The following is a 23,065-nucleotide window of genomic DNA, read 5'->3' on the forward strand; positions in this document are numbered from 1 at the left end:
AAGGTAGTTAAATGCCTGGGAGGCTAGGAAGAAAATTGCGGGTCCCCGAGCAGAGATATTTGAATCATCGATAGTCACAGGTGAGGTGCCTGAAGATTGGAGGGTGGCAAATGTTGTGTCTTTATTTAAAAAGGGCTGCAGGGAAAAGCCTGGGACTACAGGCCAGTGAGCCTCACATCTGTGGTGGGTAAGTTGTTGGAAGGTATTTTAAAAGACAGGATCTACAGGCATTTAGAGACGCAAGAACTGATTGGGACGGTCAGCATGGCTTTGTGAGTGGAAAATCATGTCTCACAAATTTGATTTATTTGAAGGGGTAACCAATAAGGTAGATGAGGGCAGTGCAGTTGATGTTGTCTATATGGACTTTAGCAAAGCTTTTGACAAGGTACCGCATGGTAGGTTGTTGCATAAGGTTAAATCTCACAGGATCCATGGTGAGGTAGCTAATGGATACAAAATTGGCTTGATGACAGAAGCCAGAGCGTGGTTGTAGAGGGTTGTTTTTCTAACTGGAGGCCTGTGACCAGCAGTGTGCCTCAGGGATCAGTGCTGGGTCCACTGTTATTTGTCATTTATATTAATGATTTGGATGGGAATATAGGAGGCATGGTTAATAAGTTTGCAGATGACACCAAGATTGGTGGCATAGTGGACAGTGAAGAAGATTATCTCAGATTGCAACGGGATCTTGATCAATTGGGCCAGTGGGCTGACAAATGGCAGATGGAGTTTAATTTAGATAAATGCGGGGTGCTGCATTTTGGTAGATTGAACCAGGGCAGGACTTACTCAGTTAATGGTAGGGTGTTGGGGAGAGTTACAGAACAAAGAGATCTAGGGATACATGTTCATAGCTCCTTGAAAGTGGAATCACAGATGGACAGAGTGGTGAAGAAGGCATTTAGCATGCTTGGTTTCATTGGTCAGAACATTGAATACAGGAGTTGGGACGTCTTGTTGAAGTTGTACAAGTCATTGGTAAGGCCACACTTGGAATACTGTGTACATTCTGGTCACCCTATTATAGAAAGGATACTATTAAACTAGAAAGAGTGCAGAAAAGATTTACTAGGATGCTACTGGGACTTGATTGTTTGAGTTATAAGGAGAAGCTGGATAGACTGGGACTTTTTTTCTCTGGAGCGTAGGAGGCTGAGGGGTGATCGTATAGAGATCTATAAAATAATGAGGGGCATAGATCAGCTAGATAGTCAACATCTTTTCCCAAAGGTAGGGGAGTCTAAAACTAGAGGGCATAGGTTTAAGGTGCGAGGGGAGAGATACAAAAGTGTCTAGAGGGGCAATTTTTTCACACAGAGGGTGGTGAGTGTCTGGAACAAGTTGCCAGAGGTAGTAGTAGAGGTGGATATAATTTTGTCTTTTAAAAAGCATTTAGATAATTACATGGGTAAGATGGGTATAGAGGGATATGGGCCAAATGTGGGCAATTGGGACCAGCTTTGGGGTTTAAACAAAAGGGCGGCATGGACAAGTTGGGCCGAAGGGCCTTTTCCATGCTGTAAACCTCTATGACTCTATAAGTATCCCACTGTGTGGCAACCTTTTCATCCTTTTACCTTGCTGTACAAGTGAGCTGAGCACATTAATATATAACAATAACATTTCCAAATTTGCTGATGACACAAAACCAGGTGGAATTTGAGTTGAAGAGGATGCAAGGAGGCTTCAAGGTGATTCAGACAAGTTGAGTGAATGGACAAATGCATGACAGATGTAGTACAATATGGCTAAATGTGAAGTTATACACTTCAGTGTGGAAAAACAGAAAGGAAGAGTATTATTTAAATGGTGATATATTGGGAAGTGTGGATGTACAAAAGGATTTGGGTGTCTTTGTACACCAGTCAGTGAAAGTGGAGAGGCAGGTGCATGGTATGTTGGCCTTCATTACAAGAGGATTTGAGTTCAGAAGTAGAGATGTCTAACTGCAGTTATACAGGGCCTTGATGATACCATACCTGGAGTATTGCAGGCAGTTTCGTCTCCCTACCTAAGAAAGGATATACTTGCCATAGAGGGAGTGCAGCGGAGGTTCGCTAGGCTGATGCTGGGGTTGGCGGAACTGTTGGATGAGGAGAGATTGGCTTGATTGGGACTGTATTCACTAGAGGTTGGAAGAATGAGAGGAGATCTGATTGAAATGTATCAAATTCTAACAGGGCTGGACAGACTAAATGTAGGGAGGAGGTTTTCCCTTGTTGGGAAATCTAGAACGAGGTGACAGTCTCAGAATATGGGGTAAACCATTTAGGACTAAGATGAGGCATAATTTCTTCACTCAAAGGAAAGGGAACCTGTGGAATTCTCTCACAGAAGTCACTGGGTGTATTCAACAAAGAGAGAGATTGTTTTTTAGATTTTATGGCATCAAGGGCTATGGGGAGAAAGTGGGAATATGGTGTTTAGATTGAGGATCAGCCATGATCAAATTGAATGCCGGAAGTAAGTTATATAAACTGCAAGGAATTAAGCAAAAATAAAAGCCATCAGCGCAAGTGGAGAAATAGATGAGACAAATAAAGAATTAACCAAATGAATAGCAAGTAGAAAAAACTAATGGCATAGAGGAAGAAAATCAAATTGGCCAGTTAGAAACAAAAACAGGAATTAAGTATTGACTTGGGCGAAGAAATATGTTTGAAAAGGAATCACATCGCTTCAAACAAGTAATGTTCAGATAGTGGAAAATAACCGAGAGAAATTAAAAGCAATTAGATCACAGAAAAAGAGAGATTTAATAGCACTAACAAAAGCTTGTGTTATGGACAGGAGGGGGATTAATTTAAACAGCCCTGATTTCTCCTTTCTATCTGCCCGTAAACAGGTCTTTATGATTTTTGATTTCTCCCTTTATAATGGTGGCGTATTTTCCCCAACCCTTCAGTTTGGAGTGACCCAATTGTCAATTAATAACTCCACAGCAAACTCAAGGTGAGTTAAAATAAGAGGTTGGTTTATTTTACACACACACAAAAGGCAGGAAGGGGTTTCACAACATCTGCTGCTTTTGCATTCGTACAATAAAAGAGGGATAATGAAAAGAAAGGGGTAGAGAGAAAAGACCATAATAAAATAAGAGTTACGGGCTGGGATTCTCCCAAAAAAATTCTTAGTTCCCAATGTGCGGGAAAATGGGAGTAAATCCCACTGGGTTTTTCAGCATGATTTCCAGAATGAATCTCCAACAATCTGTATCACAAAGTGCCCTAGTGTGGTTCACTCTGGAACGTTGGAGGCAGGACCTATTCCCACCTGAGAGGCCGGCAGCATAGTGCTGAGCGGGCAACTGTGCATGCGCTGATCTGTCGGAGCGGAGATTGGCATATGCGCAGTAGCCCCCCATTTTCAGCCTCCAGATTGCTAGCCAGCCCGATCGCTGGCCAACTTACTCCCCCCACCCCATGATTGCTGACCTCCACAGGCCAGCCCCTGTGTCTCCACCTTCCAGACATTCCCGATTTCCCCGCCCCCCCCACCAATCCTGATAATCAGCCCCGATCGCCCTCACTCCCTCTTTCCTCCACTGATCCCGATTGGAGAGTGGCAATGGGTCCCACCGATTGCTCCCCAATAGACCCCACCTCCTTGGTGCATCCCAGTGGGTAGTGCCAGGGTGCCAGCTTGGCACTGCCTAAAGAGCACGCCTCCCCCGCCCCTCCCCGTATTCCCAACCTCCCAGGAGGGTGCTTGAGGGGGGAGGCTTCAATGATCTGTCTTCCCTCCAGTGGAGTCAGACCACCTGTTCCGTGTTAGTGCGGAGCAGTGGTAAACCCCCCCGCTGGAGAGAGTGCTCCGGGCCTGCTAATCATATGGAAATATTAATTATCATGACATTTCCATATGATAAACAGCTCCACGCCGATTTCTAGCAAGGAGCTGATTATGTCAGTAATCATTGCCTTGGAGATACATGGAGGCCATGATGTCCAGCGGGAAGCCCGTGAAACGGACACCACTGATGTCTCCCAGCCTACCGCGCTGTTCGAGTAGAATGGGAGAATCACCCCCTGGTTTCAAATGAGTCCAGAGGCCAGAATCAGAAGCCCAATTGTGTATTCTATTAGAGGTTAGCAGGCTGAAACTCTTGCAGGATGATCTGTCTTCCCAAAAGTGATGACCTTCCCAATAGAAGAAGCCACATGGAGTTGAATGAGGCTAAAAGGCACCGGTATAGGAGTTCCGATGTTCCATAGTACCTAGTGAAGGTGAGAGTCAGGCAATTTACCTGGACAGATCTCTTCCTGCTGCTACCTGTTGGGTGGTAAAATGGTAGCGTTCTAGCAGGGGAGGTCATGTAACATATCTCACACTTCCTCTCCTGGGTTTTGGACAAAGGATGTATTGCCCAGATCTGGAATCTTGAGAGGTTGAATAGAGAAGTCAGGGTCCCTTTTGTCCTTGCAGACATACTGGGCAGGAGCTTGTTCATCCTGTCACCGCTGCTAGCGAGAATGGAGAATTTGCTGCTCAGCCAAAACACCATTCAGTAGTGACACTGGAGAATCCCAGTTCATAGAATCACAGAAACCCTACAGTACAGAAAGAGGCCATTCGGCCCATCGAGTCTGCACCGATCACAATCCCACCCAGGCCCTACCCCCATATCCCTATATATTTACCTACTAATCACTCTAACCTACACACCTCAGGACACTAAGGGCTTTCCATTTGCAAAGTTACCTGTAAAGCAGCCTCTCTCAATTCAACAGTGGAAACCATTGCAGCTGCAGTGACAACTCTACAACCTTCAGAACTTCACTTCTGATAACACAACACTTCAACTTTAAAACATATCAGGCCTGTACTGAATATAGACTAATTTTGATTCACATGTAACGTTTCATCTTCATGTTTGCATGTATATGTGCATGTAGCGCAGTGGGCCAGGAGATATCAGTGGTGACCGTTTCGCGGGCTTCCTGCTGGGCGTCACGGTCTCCATGAGTCACACACACAAAGATTAGAAATCTTTGCTAGGGAATGTGTTAGCAGCTTTATCTTTTCTTCGGTAACTTCCAGAGCACTTGAGTGAAATAAGAAAAGATCACCACCAACCTGTCTTGGTTCCCCCATGCCGACACTATAGTTAAGAAAGTCCACCAACGTTTCTTCTTTCTCAGTAGACTAAGGAAATTTAGCAAGTCAGCTACGACTCTCACCAACTTTTACAGATGCACCATAGAAAGCATTCTTTCTGGTTGTATCACAGCTTGGTATGGCTCCTGCTCTGCCCAAGACTGCAAGAAACTATAAAGGGTTGTGAATGTAACCCAATCCATCATGCAAACCAGCCTCCCTTCCATTGACTCTGTCTACACTTGCCGCTGCCTCAACAAAACAGCCAGCATAATTAAGGATCCCATGCACCCCAGACATTCTCTCTTCCACCTTCTTCCGTCGGGGAAAAGATACAAAAGTCTGAGGTCACGTACCAACCGACACAAGAACAGCTTCTTCCCTGCTGCCATCAGACTTTTGAACGGACCTACCTTGCATTAAGTTGATCTTTCTCTATACCCTAGCTATAACTGTAACATTACATTCTGCACTCTCTCATTTCCTTCTCTACGAATGGTATGCTTTGGCTGAATAGCGCGCAAAAAACAATACTTTTCACTATATGCTAATACATGTGACAATAATAAATCAAATTAAATCAAACCTTTTCTCTTTAAATAAAAGGGCTTTTTGCTGAGTTATATTTAAATTGAGTTACTTATACCAAGGGTATAATAGACACACATACAAATACATTGTTCATAGGTGACTTTGGGGAAACATCTTTTAAAACATCCATGACATTATATTCCTCGGTATGTCTCCTCTTTGCTGTTCTAATTATTTTGACTTCCCTCCTAAACTTTTCATGTTCTGTTTTGTAAGCCTCTCACTTGCTGGACAGAAGTAGAAAATATATTTGGATCATAATATCTCGAACTGGGACAGAATTGGTTTGAGAGGAAGAGGAATGGAAGTTTTGGTGAAAGAAAATATATGTTGTAAAGGGAAGTAGCATACAGAAAAGCAGAGATTTAGATAACAATAAAACAAGTTACATTTATAAAACACCTTACAACGTTGTAAGATGTCCAAAACCACATCACAGGAGCATTATCAAGCAAAAATTGACACTGAGCAACATAAGGAGATATTAGAGATTACTAAAAGCTAGGTCAAAGGAGTAGAATTTAAGGAGCATTTTAAAAGGTGGGGAAAGGCAGAGCCAATGGACAACATCTTCCGTCCTTGTTCGCGGCTGGGATTTTCTGGTGCCGCTCAGAATGAATGGAGTTTTGGCTGGAATGCCAAATTTTCCATTCCCGCTTACCATGGGTCCCGCCACAGAAGAGACCGGAGAATGTGTAACAATCAAAGATATTAAAAAAGGATTCTTACATTAGTGAGGCTGTCATACAGATCTCCCAAGCTGTCAAAGATAATGGCAGAGGAAATATGTGGGCAGATCAATAAAGATGAGGCATAACAAAATCATTGTTCTAGAAAATTTTCATTGCACAATTAATAGGCCCGGATCTTCTGAGCAGCAGCAATGATTGGCAGATTGCCACTGCGCTCGTATGTTTCCCTGCCTGGATGCTGCTGTGATTTCTACCAGGGACTTCTGAGCTCAGCTTTCACAGAAATGTGCAGCAGCCCTTAGGGAACTGTTAGAGTGGAGTAGAACCAGATGAAGATAGGACACACCACTTTTTACAGGACTAGTTGCCGTATGGTAAGTTTAAAGGTCCAGTTTGAATGTTAATGAATGGGTGGATAGACAAATGGATGAGCGTGAGTGAATGGGTAGGTGGGTGAGGTAGTTAGATAGGTAAGTTGGGTGACGTGGATAATTTGGTAGGCTGGTGTGGGCAAGTGGGCAGGGAATAGAGGGTAGATGGGTAAAGTGAGAGCTTGGGTCCAGAGGATAGTCAGGTGACTGGCAGGATACTCAGGTCGGTACAGGGCAGTTGGGTCAGGTAAGGAGGGTAGTCGAGTGGTCAGGAGGGTAGACAGCTTGGGAGGGAAAAGGTTAGTCGAGTTGGGGAAGTATTTGGGTTGGAGGGTAGTCAGGTTAGCTCTGGGTTATTCAAGGGGTGGTAGTCAGGTTGGAAGGCAGTCAATGGAGTTTGGGAGGATCAAGTTGGAAAAAAAGTCATTTCAGGAGGATTAGTCAGTTGGTTGGGTCAGGTCAAGGTAGTTTGGGATTGGTGGGTAGTCAGGTCTGGGGGATAGTCAGGTCAGATCGGGAGTGGTAGGTCTTGAGGTCATTGGTCCATTTGTAGAGATAGTCAGTTTGTTGAGGGGTAGCCATGCGATCAGAGGTTGGTTGGGTAGTTGAGAGCATCAGGGATGGTGCTTGTGGTGAGAGTGAGGGGTCAGTTGTGTGTAGTTACCAGGTATTAGACTAGATTTTAATATCACATAATCACAGACTTGTCACAATGCAGAAGGATGCCATTATATCTGCATTGACTTCCCAAATTAACATTATGAGTTAATGACAATCCCCTGTCTTTTCCCTGTACCCTGTTTCTATTCAAACCTCTTGAATGCCTCAGGCAGTGCATTCCAGACCTGAACTATTCGCTGTGTGAAAATGTTTTTTCTCACATCACATTTGCTTCATTTGCAAATCACTTTAAATATGTGCCCTCTCATTCTTGATCCTTTCTGAGTGGGAATAGTTTCTTCCTAACTACTCTATCATGATTTTGAACATCTCAATTAAATCTTCTCTTAGCCTTGAGTCCAAACCTCTCCAATCTATCCCCTTGAACCATTCTTGTAAACCTCTTTTGCAGTCTGTCCAATGTATTCACATCCTTCCTATAGAATGGCATACAGAACTGTACACAATACTCTAGCTAAAGTCTAATTAGTGTCTTGTATAAGTTCAGTAAAACCTCTTTGCTTGAATATTCTATGTCCTGATTAATAAGGCCCCATACTGTATGCTTTATTAACAGCTCTCTGCACCAGTCCTGCCACCTTCAATGATCTGTCACAGACGCACCCAGATCCCTCTACCCTGCACCCCCGTAAGAATTGTACCCTTATTTTATATTTTCCGTCCATGTTCTTCCCACCAAAATGTATTACCTCACATTTTTCTGCACTGAACTTCATCTGTCACCTAAGTACGCACTCCACCAACTTGTCCATGTTCTTTTGAAGTTCTTCACTGTTCTCCTCACAGTTAACAATACTTCCAAGTTTCATATCACCTGCAAACTTTGAAATTGTCCCCTGCACACCAAAATCTAAATCATTAATATATATCAAGAAAAGTAAAAGGTCCCAATTCCTCTGGGGAAGTACAAACCTTCCTCCAGCCCAAAGAATACCCATTGACCATTACTCTCTGCTTCCTATTATTCAGCCAATTTTGTATCCGTGTTGCTACTGTCAGTTTTATTCCATGAGTTATAACTTTTCTCATAAGTCTGCTGTGTGGCACTGTATTAAAAGACTTTTGAAAGTCCATGTACACCACATCAACAATACACCGACCCATTCTGTGACCTCTTTTAAAAAACCCAGCTAATTCAACATAATTTCCCCTTTCGAAATCCATGCTGGCTCTTTCCAATTAACCCACATTTTTCCACATGACTACTAATTCTATACCGAATAATTGTTTCTGGAAACTTATCCACCTCTGAAGTATTGGTCTGTAATTGCTAGGCTTATCCTTAAAACCTTCCTTGAACAAGAGCGTAATGTTTGCAATTCTCTAGTCCTCTGGCACTTCCCCTGAGTTTAGGGAAGTCTGAAAGATAATGTCCAGTGCCCCTGTAATTTCCACTCTCCCTTCAATATCCTTGGATGCATTTCATACAGTTCTAGTGTTTTGTCAATTTTTAGCATCCACAGTCTATTCAACACTTCCTCCTTTTCAATTTTGAACTCATCTCATGACAGAATTTCCTTCTCTGAACCATGTCCTGGGTAGCATCCACCTCCTTGGTGGATACCTCAGCCATGCCCCCTGCCTCCATGAGTAAATTTCCTTTGAGGTCCCTAATTGGCCCAACTCCTCCTTTTACTATTTAGAAGCCTATAGAAGACTTTGGGATTTTCCTTTTAAATTGACTGCCACTCGTTTCTCATAATCCCTCTTTACTTCTCCAATTTACCTCCCCCTGACTCTTCTGTGTTCACAGTAAGAAGTTTAACAACACCAGGTTAAAGTCCAACAGGTTTATTTGGTAGCAAAAGCCACACAAGCTTTCGAAGCTCTAAGCCCCTTCTTCAGGTGAGTGGGAATTCTGTTCACAAACAGAGCTTATAAAGACACAGACTCAATTTACATGAATAATGGTTGGAGTGCGAATACTTACAACTAATCAAGTCTTTAAGAAACAAAACAATGGGAGTGGAGAGAGCATCAAGACAGGCTAAAAAGATGTGTATTGTCTCCAGACAAGACAGCCAGTGAAACTCTGCAGGTCCACGCAACAGTGGGAGTTACAAATAGTGTGACATGAACCCAATATCCCGGTTGAGGCCGTCCTCGTGTGTGCGGAACTTGGCTATCAGTTTCTGCTCAGCGACTCTGCGCTGTCGTGTGTCGCGAAGGCCGCCTTGGAGAACGCTTACCCGAATATCAGAGGCCGAATGCCCGTGAAAGGACGGGCATTCGGCCTCTGATATTCGGGTAAGCGTTCTCCAAGGCGGCCTTCGCGACACACGACAGCGCAGAGTCGCTGAGCAGAAACTGATAGCCAAGTTCCGCACACACGAGGACGGCCTCAACCGGGATATTGGGTTCATGTCACACTATTTGTAACTCCCACAGTTGCGTGGACCTGCAGAGTTTCACTGGCTGTCTTGTCTGGAGACAATACACATCTTTTTAGTCTGTCTTGATGCTCTCTCCACTCCCATTGTTTTGTTTCTTAAAGACTTGATTAGTTGTAAGTATTCGCATTCCAACCATTATTCATGTAAATTGAGTCTGTGTCTTTATAAGCTCTGTTTGTGAACAGAATTCCCACTCACCTGAAGAAGGGGCTTAGAGCTTCGAAAGCTTGTGTGGCTTTTGCTACCAAATAAACCTGTTGGACTTTAACCTGGTGTTGTTAAACTTCTTACTGTGTTTACCCCAGTCCAACGCCGGCATCTCCACATCTTCTGTGTTCCCCTTGGCTCTCAATCATCTTTTCTACCTGACATCTGTCATAAGCACATTTTTTCTTCTTTATCTTACCTTTTGTTTCCTTTTTCATCCAGGGAGCTCTGGAATTGTTTGCCATACCTTCCTCTTTTTGGGGAATATGCCTTGACTGCGCTCAAACCATTCCATTTTTCAAGGAAGCTCATTGATCAGCTACGGTTTTTTCTGCCAACCTTTTGTTCCAGTCTATCCAGCCCAGCTTCTTTCTTGCCCCATTGAAGTAAGCTCTCCTCCAGTTAATTATTCTTACACTGGATTGTCTATTGTCCTTTTCCATCATCATTCTAAACCTTATGATATGATAATCAATGTCTCCTAAATGTTCTCCCGCTGACACTTGATCTACTTGTCCCACTTCACTTCCAAGAACCAGGACAAACTGTGCATCATTTATTATTAGACTGCACTCCTACTGCTGTAGAAAAGTCTCCTGAGCACAATCTAGGAATGTTTGCCACTCTCCACCCAGTCCACTGGCCCAGTCAATATTCATACATCTGGGTAATTAAAGTCTCCTATTATAACTACTCTATAACGTTTGCATCTCTCTGTAATTTCTCTGCAGATTTGCTCTTCTATATCCTTGGTTGACTACACTGAGCAATGTAATTGCACCCTTTTAGTTCTAGCCAAATTGTTTCTGTCCTTGAGCCCTGTGAGACATTCACTTTCTCCAGCACTGCAATGCTCTGCTTAATCTATACCGCCGCCCCTTCTCCTTTCTTTCCTTTCCTACCTTTTCTGGACACCTTGTACCCAGGACTATTTAACACCCAGTCCTGCCCTTCTTTGAGCCAGGTCTCTGTTATTGCCACAACATATTTCCACATTGCAATTTGCACCCGTAACTCCCCAATCTTATTTACAATACTCCGTGTGTTTACATTCATGCACAATAGCCTTGTTTAAAACATCATTACTTTTTCCCTAACTCAGACTTTACCTGTTAACTTATTATTCTCTATCTGCTATTTGTTTCTCCCAGTATTTTGTGCACCCCCTGGTATTCCTCTCTAATATTCATTCTTGGTTCACACACCTCTACCAAGTTAGTTTAAAGCCCTCCCAACACCACCAAAAAAATACCCTTCAAGGAACTCAGTCCCAGCTCTGTTCAGGTGCAACCCATCCAGCTTCGTCAGAGTCAGTCCAAATGTCCCAGGAATTGAAAGCATCCCTCCTGCACCGTTATTCCAGCTACACAGTGTTCTTCCTCATCCTCCTATTTCTGTACTCACTTTCACGAAGCACTGGGAATAATACTGAGGTTGCTACATTTGATGTCCTGCTCACTAATTTTCTACCTAGCTCCCTAAATTCTTATTGCAGGACCACATCCCCTTCCTACATAAGTCATTGGTACCAAAGTGGTCCACAACCTCGAGCTGTTCAATCCCTCCTAGAAGACTATCCTGCAGCCGTTCTGTGATATCCTTAATCCTGGCAAAAGGGAGGCAACATATCATTCTGGAGTCATGTCTACAACGACATAAGCACTTGTCTGTTCTCCTAATATGACTCTCGGCCAGAGTTGGAGCCATTTGCAGAACTTCATGGGGAACTTTCCATCAGAGATTAAAACTTCCTTCCAGTTTCTATTACACATGAGGACACACATCTTCAGTCATATATGTGGTCTCCAATGATCTGGAGACTGGACAATTTGGCCCAATGATTGGGATGGAATGGGGAGGGAAATAGAATTGCTGGAATGTTTGCAAAACTCCATCTTAAAGCAATAGGTTAGTATGCCTACTATAGGAGAAACATTGTAGTACCTATTTATGAGTAACAATAAAGATCAGGTTGATAAATATCATTGAGCATGATGGGAATTATGAACAGCATATGATCAGCATTAATGTTCAGGTATAAAGGGGGTAAGTTAGTACAATAATCAAAGGTTGAAACTGGAACATATTAGAACAGTGATGGACAATCTAGGCCAGTGAGCGGGTCACATGAGTGGCCCTCCATCAGTGGACTGCAAGATTGAAATCAGACTTGTTCACTAACCGTGACACCATGAATAAGATTAAATACATTTAATACACACCGAATATTTCATAACGAGTTAATGAAAATGCTTAATCATTTATAAATAGAACTATCATCAACTTCAAATGGTAAAAACAAATTTACACGTTGGACATAGAGGGAGCACATGGCTCTCATAGTCAATGTTGTGATTAATCAGCACACACCTCACTTCACTTGCCCTTGCTTTATGTGCATATCACTTCAATCGTACCGATAGAAAAAAACTATGCAGACGGAAATCAGTGGAATGTGGAAACCCTTCACATGGGCAGCGGTCAACACAATGTCTCATGGACTGCATGTGACCCGCAGGCTGCAAGTTGCCCATCACTATATTAGAAGGATGAGAGGTGATTTAGCTAAGGTGAGATTGAGGTGGTACGAAAAATTGGGATGCAGGGCCATAAATCAATCATGAGATTTAAAAGATTAAAGTTGTAGAATATAAATTTTAAAAATACAACTTCAGAACTCCCTGGCTAAATGAAGAGTTCAGAAACAAGTTAAAGTGGAAGATGTATGGGCTCTACTGGTCAAATCAAAATAAGAGTGAATACAAGAAAATATGAAAATATTTTAAGGAGAGGGAAAATGAAAACCAGGAAAGAATATAAGGAATTTTTAAAAATAATTTAAAGGAACAGTGAAGTGTTCCACAAATATATTAGTGAAAACAGAATTGGTAAACACGAGGAGGGATGACCCCTGACAGAAGAGGATAACATAGAGGATAAGTGAAAATTGGCAGGGATACTTCAGTATTTCATTTCAGTGTTACAAAAGAGATTTGGGTAGGAGGTAAATTCTGAATTGCTTAAATACAAGATGAGCTATTATAATAAATAAAAGACGCGTTAGAGAAGTTAGTTATGCTAAAGGAGGACAAAGTACCAGGACCTAATTGGATATACCCAGGGATCCTGAGGGAAATGGGCAATAATTATCCAGGGCCCTTGAAATTATAGTTGAGTATTGTGCCAGTGATTGGATGAGGCCATTTGTGACAACCATTTTCAAAAAGAGGGACAGTGCTAATCTTGTAATTACAGGCCAATTAGTTCAACATCAGCAGAATGAAACATTTTAGAATATTTAATTCAAGATTAAATTATTAAACACCTAGATGAAGAAAATTAATTAAAAGCAGCCAACATGGATTGCAAAAAGCAAGAACTTGCTTGACAAATCTGATAACCATTCAGAGGCCACAGTTAACTTTACTTCAGTGGAGACCTGCAGCCAGACATCTCTCAAACTGTGGTGATTGTCCCTTTAAGGATCAATCTGCAGAGTAAGAGTGACATGACGCGGGGAGCAGGCTGGGGGATCACACTGGTAAGCTGGGCTTCTGGTTTCAGAGCTGGCCAGACAGTCAGAAGGCATGTCATGATTCATGTCAGTCAATATGGTTGTTTATGGTGGATGATGCTCTGCATGTGAAGAATTTTGGTAGTGGGTCGCGTTGGGTTCCTGGAATTGTTGTCTTTAAAACTGGACATCTGTCTTGTCAAGTGGACGTTGAAGGAAGGATTGTCCCAAAACACATCGATCATTTGAGAAGAAGAGAGATGCCCCAGCAGCCATCAGGAGCTATTTTGCCATAAGGAAATGTTGCCGACTGTTTTAGCACTGAAGTATTTGGTCATCCTGTGACAGGCACAACTGGCATCTCCATGAAAACAGGTAGAACTGAACTGCCTGTGTCTGAAGAGGCAGCTGTCATTGTGGTTTTGGCTGACAGCAATCCTGTGGAAGCACCACAGATAGAGGAGCTACGCTGCTCCACAAGAATTTGGAAACTTCCTGAAAGATTTGATTAATAATTGACTAAATTCACGTGCTAAATGTTTAATTATCTGGACTCTGTAAATTGAGTATTGGCATTTGTATAAAGGGACTTAAAGGGGGAGGGATGTGGTGAATGTTCCTTTAAGGATCAATCTGCAGAGCAAAGGTCACCTGACTTGGCGAATCAATTGGAGAATAGGGTGGGGGAAAACCCCGGTAAGCTGGGCTTCTGGACTCAGAGCCATCTCAGTAGCTGATTGCATTTTTTAACCTTAAATAAACTAGTTGTGTTTTTTCCTAAATTGAAAAAATGAGCATCTGTAAATTTGGTGGCAAAAATAAAAAATTTCCTCAGACCATGAGTAACAGTTTACACCGAAGTTGAGAAAGGAAGGAAGTACTTACCAAATGCCCCTCTTTGTCCAGACAGATCCATTAGACTCCTCCATGGAGGACTGGACACAATATGTAGAGCACCTTGGGTATTACTTCCAAGTGAACAAAACAGGAGAGGAACCCTGGACACCAGAATCTCATGCTTCCTTCTTGGCTGCTAAAGAACTCTACATGCAACAACAGGAGTCCCGCCAGCAGAGTTGTTAAAGACCATCATCTCAGAATGAGACTGAGCCTCGTGTTTCCAAATTGGCCGGGGATAGGCCAGCCAAAGCAGTCAGGAGGCATGTCATAATTCATATCATTCAACATGATTGCTTATGGTATGTGTGAGGAAGTTTGGTACTGGGTCGAGTTGGGTCCCTGAAATCGTTGTCTCTAAAACTGTCTTATCAAGTGGATATAGAAGGAAGGATTGTCCCAAAACACATCGACCATTTGAGAAAAAATGAGATATCCCAGCAGCCAGTTTTGCCATCAGGAAGTATATTGCCATCAGGAAATGTTGCCGACTCTTTTAGCACAAGAGTACCTGGTCATCCTGGCACAACCAATGTCTCCATGGAACTGAACTGCCTTTGCCTGAAGAAGCACCTGTCATTGTGGTTTCGACTGACAGCAATCCTGTGGAAGCTCCTCAGACAGAAGAGCAATGTCGCTCCACCAGGATTTGGAAACCCCAGAAAGACTTGATTAATAATTGGCTAAATTCATGTACTAAAGTTTAATTTGATTTGATTTATTATTGTCACATGTATTGGTATACAGTGGAAAGTATTGTTTCTTGCGCACTATACAGACAAAGCATAACGTTCATAGAGAAGGAAAGGAGAGAGTGCAGAATGTAGTGTTACGGTCATAGCTAGGGTATAGAGAAAGATCAAATTAATGCGAGGTAGGTCCATTCAAAAGTCTGATGGCAGCAGGGAAGAAGCTGTTCTTGAGTTGGTTGGTACGTATCCTTAGACTTTTGTATCTTCTTCCCGACGGAAGTGGAAGAGAGTATGCCCGGGGTGTGTGGGGTCCTTAATTATGCTGGCTGCTTTTCCAGAGGCAGCGAGAAGTGTAGACAGTGTCAATGAATGGGAGGCTGGTTTGAGTGATGGACTGGGCTTTGTTCACAACCCTTTGTAGTTTCTTGCGGTCTTGGATAGAGCAGAAGCCATACCAAGCTGTGATACAACCAGAAAGAATGGTGTCAGGAGTGGAATGGTGCATCTGTAAAAGTTGATGAGAGTCGTAGTGGACATACCAAATTTCTTTAGTCTTCTGAGAAAGTAGAGGCGTTGGTGGGCTTTCTTAACTATAGAGTTGGCATGAGGGGACCAGGACAGGTTGCTGGTGATCTGGACACCTAAAAACTTGAAGCTCTCGACCACTTCTATTTTGTCCCCATTGATGTAGAGAGGGGCATGTCCTCCACTTAGCTTCCTGAAGTCAATTACTATCTCCTTCGTTTTGTTGACACTGAGGGAGAGATTATTGTCGTCGCATCAGTTTAGCAGATTCTCTATCTCTTTCCTGTACTCCGTTTCGTCATTGTTTGAGATCCGACCCACTGCGGTGGTGTCGTCAGCAAACTTGAAAATCGAGTTGGAGGGGAATTTGGCCACACAGTCACAGGTGTATAAGGAGTATAATAAGGGGCTGAGAACACAGCCTTGTGAGGCACCGGTGTTGAGGATGATTGTGGAGGAGATGCTGTTGTTTATCCTCGCTGATTGGCGTCCGAGGGTTAGGAAGTTCAGAATCCAGTCACAGCTGGAGGAGCCAAGCTCCAGGCCAAGCAGTTTGGTAATGGGCTTCGTAGGAACTTCATAATGATGGATGTCAGAGCTACTGGACGATAGTCGTTAAGGCACGCTGCTTGACTTTTCTTTGGTACCAGATGGTGGTCGTCTTCTTGAAGCAGATAGGGACCTCAGATTGTTGTGAAGAGGTTGAAGATGTCTGTAATTATCTGGGACTCTGTAAATTGAGTATTGGCATTTGTACAAAGGGACTTAGAGGGGGAGGGATGTGGTGATTGTCCCTTTAGGGATTAATCTGCAGAGTAAGGGTCAAATGACCCAGGGAACCAATCAGTGAGCAAGGTGGGGATCACCCTGATAAACTGAACGTCTGGACTCAGAACCATCTTGGGAGCTCATTGCAGCCACAAGACTGCAAGCTTCTGTACATTTTTAACCTGTAAGTAAATGAGTTGTATTTTCCCTAAATTGGTGCCAGGCATCTTTACACAAAATGAAGGAGAAGATGATCCCACTACTATCATCTCTTCCCTTTGAAACAGATAACATTAAAATAGTGTGCTTTGGCAATCCTTAAGTGCTCTTTTCTCCACGGGCAATAATACTGTTGGCCTTTAATGCCCACTTTAAATCAATTTGAATGTGAAACATGAAAACAATTGAGAGCTGCATCACAGCACCCTTATTAATATGAAATATGAATGTCAAATGAGATTCACTCTCATTCTGTACAACACTCAACACTGTTAATTCAAAACCTGAAGTGAAACACTAAAATAAATGTGTACACTGTACTAAATGAGCGGCGATCCTGTGAAATCCAGTAGGATCTGGTTAGAGTCTAGTAAGTCCCCTTTTTCCATTGCCTGTGTGCAGGAGTTACCACACCTTTTAGCTAAATGGAAACCTCCAATTTTTGCAAGCACTGTATTTGTTATTTTGTATTCAGTCTCTTACACAGTCTTGTCACCTAGATAGTTGGCCACGTAGTACAGGCTAGAAGATGAAATTCAATGGAAAAGCCTTGATCTGTCTGTTAATTAGTGATTAACATGTTTGTTTATATTGCTTATGAAACTGGGTACTGTTATAACTATTCTACTAATGTTTGAGATTTTTGCATTTTTCCTCTTGTGTATCCCTGATTTTAACTGCTTCCCCACTAGTGAATGTGCCTTCAGATATCCAGCCCAAAGCTCTGGAATCTCTTTCCTAAATTTTTCTACCTATGTCTTTCGCTTCCTTTAAGACATTCCTTAAATTCTTTGACCATGTTTTTGGTCTCTGTCCTTAAAAACTCCCTGTAGGGCTTGGTTTGTTGCTCTTATTGTGAAATTTACTGATTACATTAAACTATGTCCAAATACCCAATGTAAGGTAGAACAAATGTTTTCAAGGACCTGGGATCAATTCAGAAAATTGGACAGAGGAGTGTCAAATAGATATGACAAATGAATATGATTTAAAAAACAAAATGTATACAATGGATGAGTTCCTTTTTATGATAGGCCTATTAATTAAGTTAATCTGGAATAAGAATCCATGTGGTTCATTGATGTCCTTCAGGAATGGAAATCTGCCATCTTTACCCATTGTTGGGTTCTGCTAACATGGAACAGAAACCCAATACTGTATATATTTTAAAACTTTATCCTTCTTGTTATTTCTTATTTTTAAACTGGACATTCTACTGAACAATGACAATTAGGATGGTTGATTGTCTGTCTGGGAGTTATCCCCAGCAGTCTTCAGAATGAAAGAATTCTCCTTTCAGTTTAGGGACTGTCATCTTCATTGTGTCTAAAAGACAACCTGGGACTGGTTGGGCCAATTTATTTCCACATCTGTGGAGAGAGAACGGAGCTAATGTTTCAAGTCCGGATCCAGACTCAAAACGTTAGCTCTGTTCTCTCTCCATAGATGCTGTCAGACCTGCTGAGATTTTCCAGCATTTTCTGTTTTTGTTTCAAATTCCAGCATCCACAGTAATTTGCTTTTATGAAAGAATTCCTCATTGGACTCTCATTTTGGGACACTGGGATTCACGTTAACCAACATTCAGTTTTTTCTGTGATCCCTGTACTTCAACATCCTTTACTCCATCTCTTCTTTACTGTGTGAATGTGGAATGGGGCTTTGTGGACACACCTTTTGAATGTAAGAAATAAAGTAATCTTGTGAGTTAGTATTAACTTGAGTTTGCAGTGGATTATTCGTAAAATGGAATCACACAAAAATCAAGGGGCTGGGAAAACCATACCACCACTTACTCGTTGAAGCAAACTAATTCAAAACACCTCCTGTTTATGGACAGATGGTAAGAAGAAATCAATACTGTTGGAACTGACTTCCTCTCCTGTCCGTAACACCAGCCTGGTCCATATGTGACCCCAGACCCAAGGCAATGAGATTGACTCTTAACTGCCTTATGTAATGACCTAGCAAGCCATGCAATGATACCAAATTTTTTACGATAAAACTATAATAACTCCCGACCTAACAGCATTGTGGATGTAGCTCGCAGTGCTTCACCACCTTCTAAATGATGATGTCATCAGCGATGCCCAAATCCGTGAATGATTGAATACAATGGAATTATCAATTTGGACAAAATTCAATCCCCATGTGGTTTGATCAAGCACCTCCACTAAAAGAAAGGGCCCTACTAAAGATTCAGGTTGACATGGGCCCCACAAGCTGATCTTTAAAATAAAATATCCAGTTTCAACTAAAATATTAACAATGTAGAAAAAAATCAAACAATGGTATCCTGTGATGCCCTCCCATCTGAGTAGGGTACAATAGATGGTTCCCATTTTAAATTGTTATAAAGAATTGTGGGATCACACTTGCCCAACTGCACTGGGATACAGATCCTTCTCATTGAAGAGACAATGTCATTAAAACTTTGGGGAGTCTTCCCGTCCCTTCCCCACATATTGGTATTTGAACAAAAGTAATAAAATTAATGAAAGGTTTATGTACGTTTGCAGTACATACATTAAAGACACTGACTTAATGGGGTGATTTGTACTCCCATTAAGAAGGCAAATCTGGTCCTTAGATGCATTTGATTACAAATGTTAACAAGTTACTTTAATACTTTGTAACTCATTGGCAAAGACACATTTGGAATTCAAGTTTTAGTCACCCAATACTTAGATGGATCAACAGTTAGGATTAATAGAGAGATGAGGTTAATTCTGGGATTCAATACATTATAATGATCAAAACAATAGAATACATTGGAAAAAACAATTTGAGAGGCAAGGTGTCTTTAAAATGTTGAAATGAAAAGGAATACTTTTCACTTAAAATATGACAGTAAAGCAAAACGATTGGGATAATGTTTTCCAAATCATTTTCTGGCACAATCAAAGGTTCACCGTAACTTCCTTGTTTTTATGCTCTATGCTTCTACTTTTCATGCCCAGGATCCTGTATGCCTTATTAATCAATTTACCTTCTTATCTTATTAACCACATAACTGATATGAGGCACTTGCACACCCAAAACACATTTTTAAAGACTTTATTTAAGCTCCCCGCAATAGTTGTTTGGAGATGGGTTGACAATTGGCATTTTCAATGTTTAACTTTCTGTTAAATTTGTAAACATTTGCAACTTCCCAAAATGTCAGTTTCCCAACAATATTTGATGGAACTGGGAAACACCCAGGCTGAAGAGATGGGGACTGGCTTGATAAGCCAAAGTACTTACGTGGTTTAAAAAAAAACTCATATTAGCTCATTATTCTTATTATTCTAGATTTGTTGGTTCAATAGTCCACAGTACCAGAGAAGCAAAGATAAAATGAGTGATCTCCAAACAACTATTGCGGGGAGCTTAAATAAAGTCTTAACAAATGTGTTTTGGGTGTGCAAGTGCCTCATATCAGTTATGTGGTTAATAAGATAAGAAGGTAAATTGATTAATAAGGCATACAGGATCCTGGGCATGAAAAGTAGAAGCATAGAGCATAAAAACAAGGAAGTTACGGTGAATCTTTAGAAAACATTGGTTCGATTTCAACTGGAGTATTGTGTCCAATTCTGGGTGCCATGTTTTCGGAAAGATGTCAAAGCTTCAGTGAGAGTGCAGAGAGATTTTACTAGAATACTTCCAGTGAAAAACAGACTTCAGTTATCTGGAGAGGCTGGTGTTGTTTTCTTTAGAGAATGAAAAGGCTGAGAAGAGATTTAATAGAGTTGTTCAAAGTCTGAGTGATCTGGACAGAGTAGATGGAGAGAAACTATTCCCACTGCAGAATCAAAGGAAACAGATTTAGGTGAATGGCAAAAGAACCAATTATGATATGGATTTTTTTCTGCTTAGGATCTGGAATGCATTGCCTGAATGTGTGGTGAAGCCAGATTCAAGTGTGGCTTTCAAGAAAGAATTGGATAATTATCTGGAGAGAAAAAAAACCAAAGGGCTACAAGGAAAAGACAGGGAAGTGGGGTTAGGTGAGATGCTCTTGCAGAGAGCTGGTACGGACATGATGGGCCGAATGGCTTCCTTCTCTGCTGTAACTATTCTATGATTCTATAACGGAAAATATCAATCCTCCAAATTCTGCAATATTGATAGGTCCATACTAATATGCATTCCAGCCCAGATCTCACCGTATCTAGTTAAATTCTAGTCACAGACCGCTAACTTGCATTGTGCTATCGTTCACAACTCGCAATATGTTAGGGAAAGTAAGTGATAGCATCAAAGGATCAGCCTCAATGTCAAAAGCCAGGCATTCAAGGTGACGGCACACATTTAAAGGGACCCTCTCATTGCTTAAGCCATAGTACACAGATACTTCATCAGGATTGTACTCAGAGCAATACCCAATTATGTGACACCATTCTGGAATTGTATCATGTCTGCTGGTGAGAGAAACATCGTTTATTCAAAGTGTAATTGCAGGTTATAGAAGCGAACAGGAAACAACATTACAAAATGCTGTGCTACAGCAGAAATAGCATTTGCCCAGTGTCTTCACACTGGCCATGGCGCAATTAATTTCTAAGCTCTCAGATGCTGTTACAGGAACTGAGACTGCTGCCTCCCCAAAGAAATTCCAATGCACTGACAACGCCCCTTGAAAAGATAGTCTTCTGAAACAGCCCACTTTCGTCCTCGAGATAAACAGGATCCCTATACACCATTCTCCAGTCGTGGTGCTAGGAACTTCTCTTTTTTTGGAAACATACGTAGATTGATTTTCGAATCAGCAACTGGTCTAATGTCTGGCAATGTAAGCTCGTTATTTCGCTAATTCATGCTTCCTTTTCTCACTCGCAGGAAAGAGCTCCGTGATTGTGAAACCTTGTCTAGATTAGCTCTATACTGGTTGGACAAGGTTTTTTTTAATCCACCTTTTCCTCCACTGAACAGCGAGCAGTTCTGTTTATCGTGTATGTCATGATTTTATACATGTATGAACGGTAAATATCAGGACCAAAACGCTTTTGGCAACTGATTCCATTTTTAGTCATTTTGTGACCTAGATGGTGTTACAAACCTGAACCAAATGACGTACAATTGACCAACCCGGAAGTAACAGTTCTTGCACTTTCAGCTTGAAACTGCCTTTTATTGAAGATTACTTCCCGTTTTAACAAACTGTACGCTTTTTTTCTCTCTTCCTCTTGGTAAGGTACTGTGCGATCGTTTTATTTTCCATTAATGAAAACACGAATACCGTATAAATGTATTATTGTTTGTGATTGTGCTTGTTAGAATATGATGTATAGCCTTAGTTGGATTCGATAAGATGAAAATCCTCGCACCTGGGGAAGAAATTGCATTAGAATTGTGCAAAGGATCGTGAAGGAGACAGATTTTGCAACGTTTTATGTAGTTTTCTAAACAATACAAGAAATGACATTTTGAATTGTGGCAATCGTTGATGTAGATATATTTCCGCAGTGTCCTGATTTTTCAAATATATTTCTTTCCGGATGATACTAATTCGGATCTCAGTGAATGAGAAGCATTCATAGCCTAAAGGTTGGAGGAGGATAGTGCAGCTGTAAGAGGGTGACATTTCCTCTAGGTCCAAAAGCCCGCCTTTGAAAGCGATGCCTCCTATTTCTGTCTGCTTGTTACTGTTTCTGCAGTGTGTGTAGGCCTGCTTTGCAAGATTTTTAAAAAATGTTCAATATCCAGCATGTACAAACTGGTAGCGCAATGACATTGCACAGTGGAAATAAGTTTTGGTGATAATTACTTTTCAGTTTGTGAACATTAACCTTAATGTTTTTTATAAATGCTATACTATATTGTTGTTTAATTTTGACAAATGGAAAAACAATATTAATTCATTTTCAGGGTTGGAATAGAGTTAAATTTTATACCATAGAAATACCTTTTATAGACTTTCTTTACATTTATTCAATGATCATAAGCGTCATATGTGATCAATGGCAAAACTACATACAATTGAGTTTTTCCTATTGTTTGCTAGACAAAATGTGTTATTAATTTGACTTAATTTATTCCTTTAAATCTGTCGCTGTCAAAACTGAGTGGTACAAATTAGAAATATGCTTTTGATTGGGAAGAACATCAAACCTGCATGTAATGATATAGTGATGATCTTGACAGGCTTCTCAAAGATGTAACAAAGTGTGACTTTCTTGCATAATGGATGGAGGAAAGCAGGAAAAATTAGTTGATGAGCCACCCTAAGATGTGCTTTTTGTACTTTGCATGGCCAGTTTTGAAGTAAATTTGGTGGAGACCCCAGAATGCATCACCAGTCTGATCTGTGTATAATACCAAGATATCTAAATGAAAATATTATATACTAAGAGATGTTCCGTGACATTGCTCATGGTACATCATGGGATGCAGTCAAACTTGATGTCTGAAATATGATGGTTCAAGTGTG

General features: G+C 41.4%; 1 protein-coding gene across 12 annotated transcripts in view; it reads left to right on the forward strand.

Moving 5' to 3' along the window:
* The first annotated feature begins 21,212 nt into the window (after positions 1-21,212).
* fam49bb (family with sequence similarity 49 member Bb) overlaps positions 21,213-23,065 on the forward strand; it is a 181,074-nt gene continuing 179,221 nt past the window's right edge. For 2 of the 12 annotated variants that reach the window (XM_078216757.1, XM_078216788.1), the window contains exon 1: positions 21,213-21,427. The gene's annotated coding sequence lies outside the window, so the exon portion shown is untranslated. Of the gene's footprint in view, positions 21,428-21,558; positions 21,830-23,065 lie in introns of those variants that run through there. The other 10 variants (XM_078216760.1, XM_078216764.1, XM_078216755.1 and 7 more) reach the window with 10 other exon arrangements.

The sequence above is a fragment of the Mustelus asterias genome, chromosome 7 (assembly GCF_964213995.1).
Source record: "Mustelus asterias chromosome 7, sMusAst1.hap1.1, whole genome shotgun sequence".
NCBI classification, from domain to species: domain Eukaryota; kingdom Metazoa; phylum Chordata; class Chondrichthyes; order Carcharhiniformes; family Triakidae; genus Mustelus; species Mustelus asterias.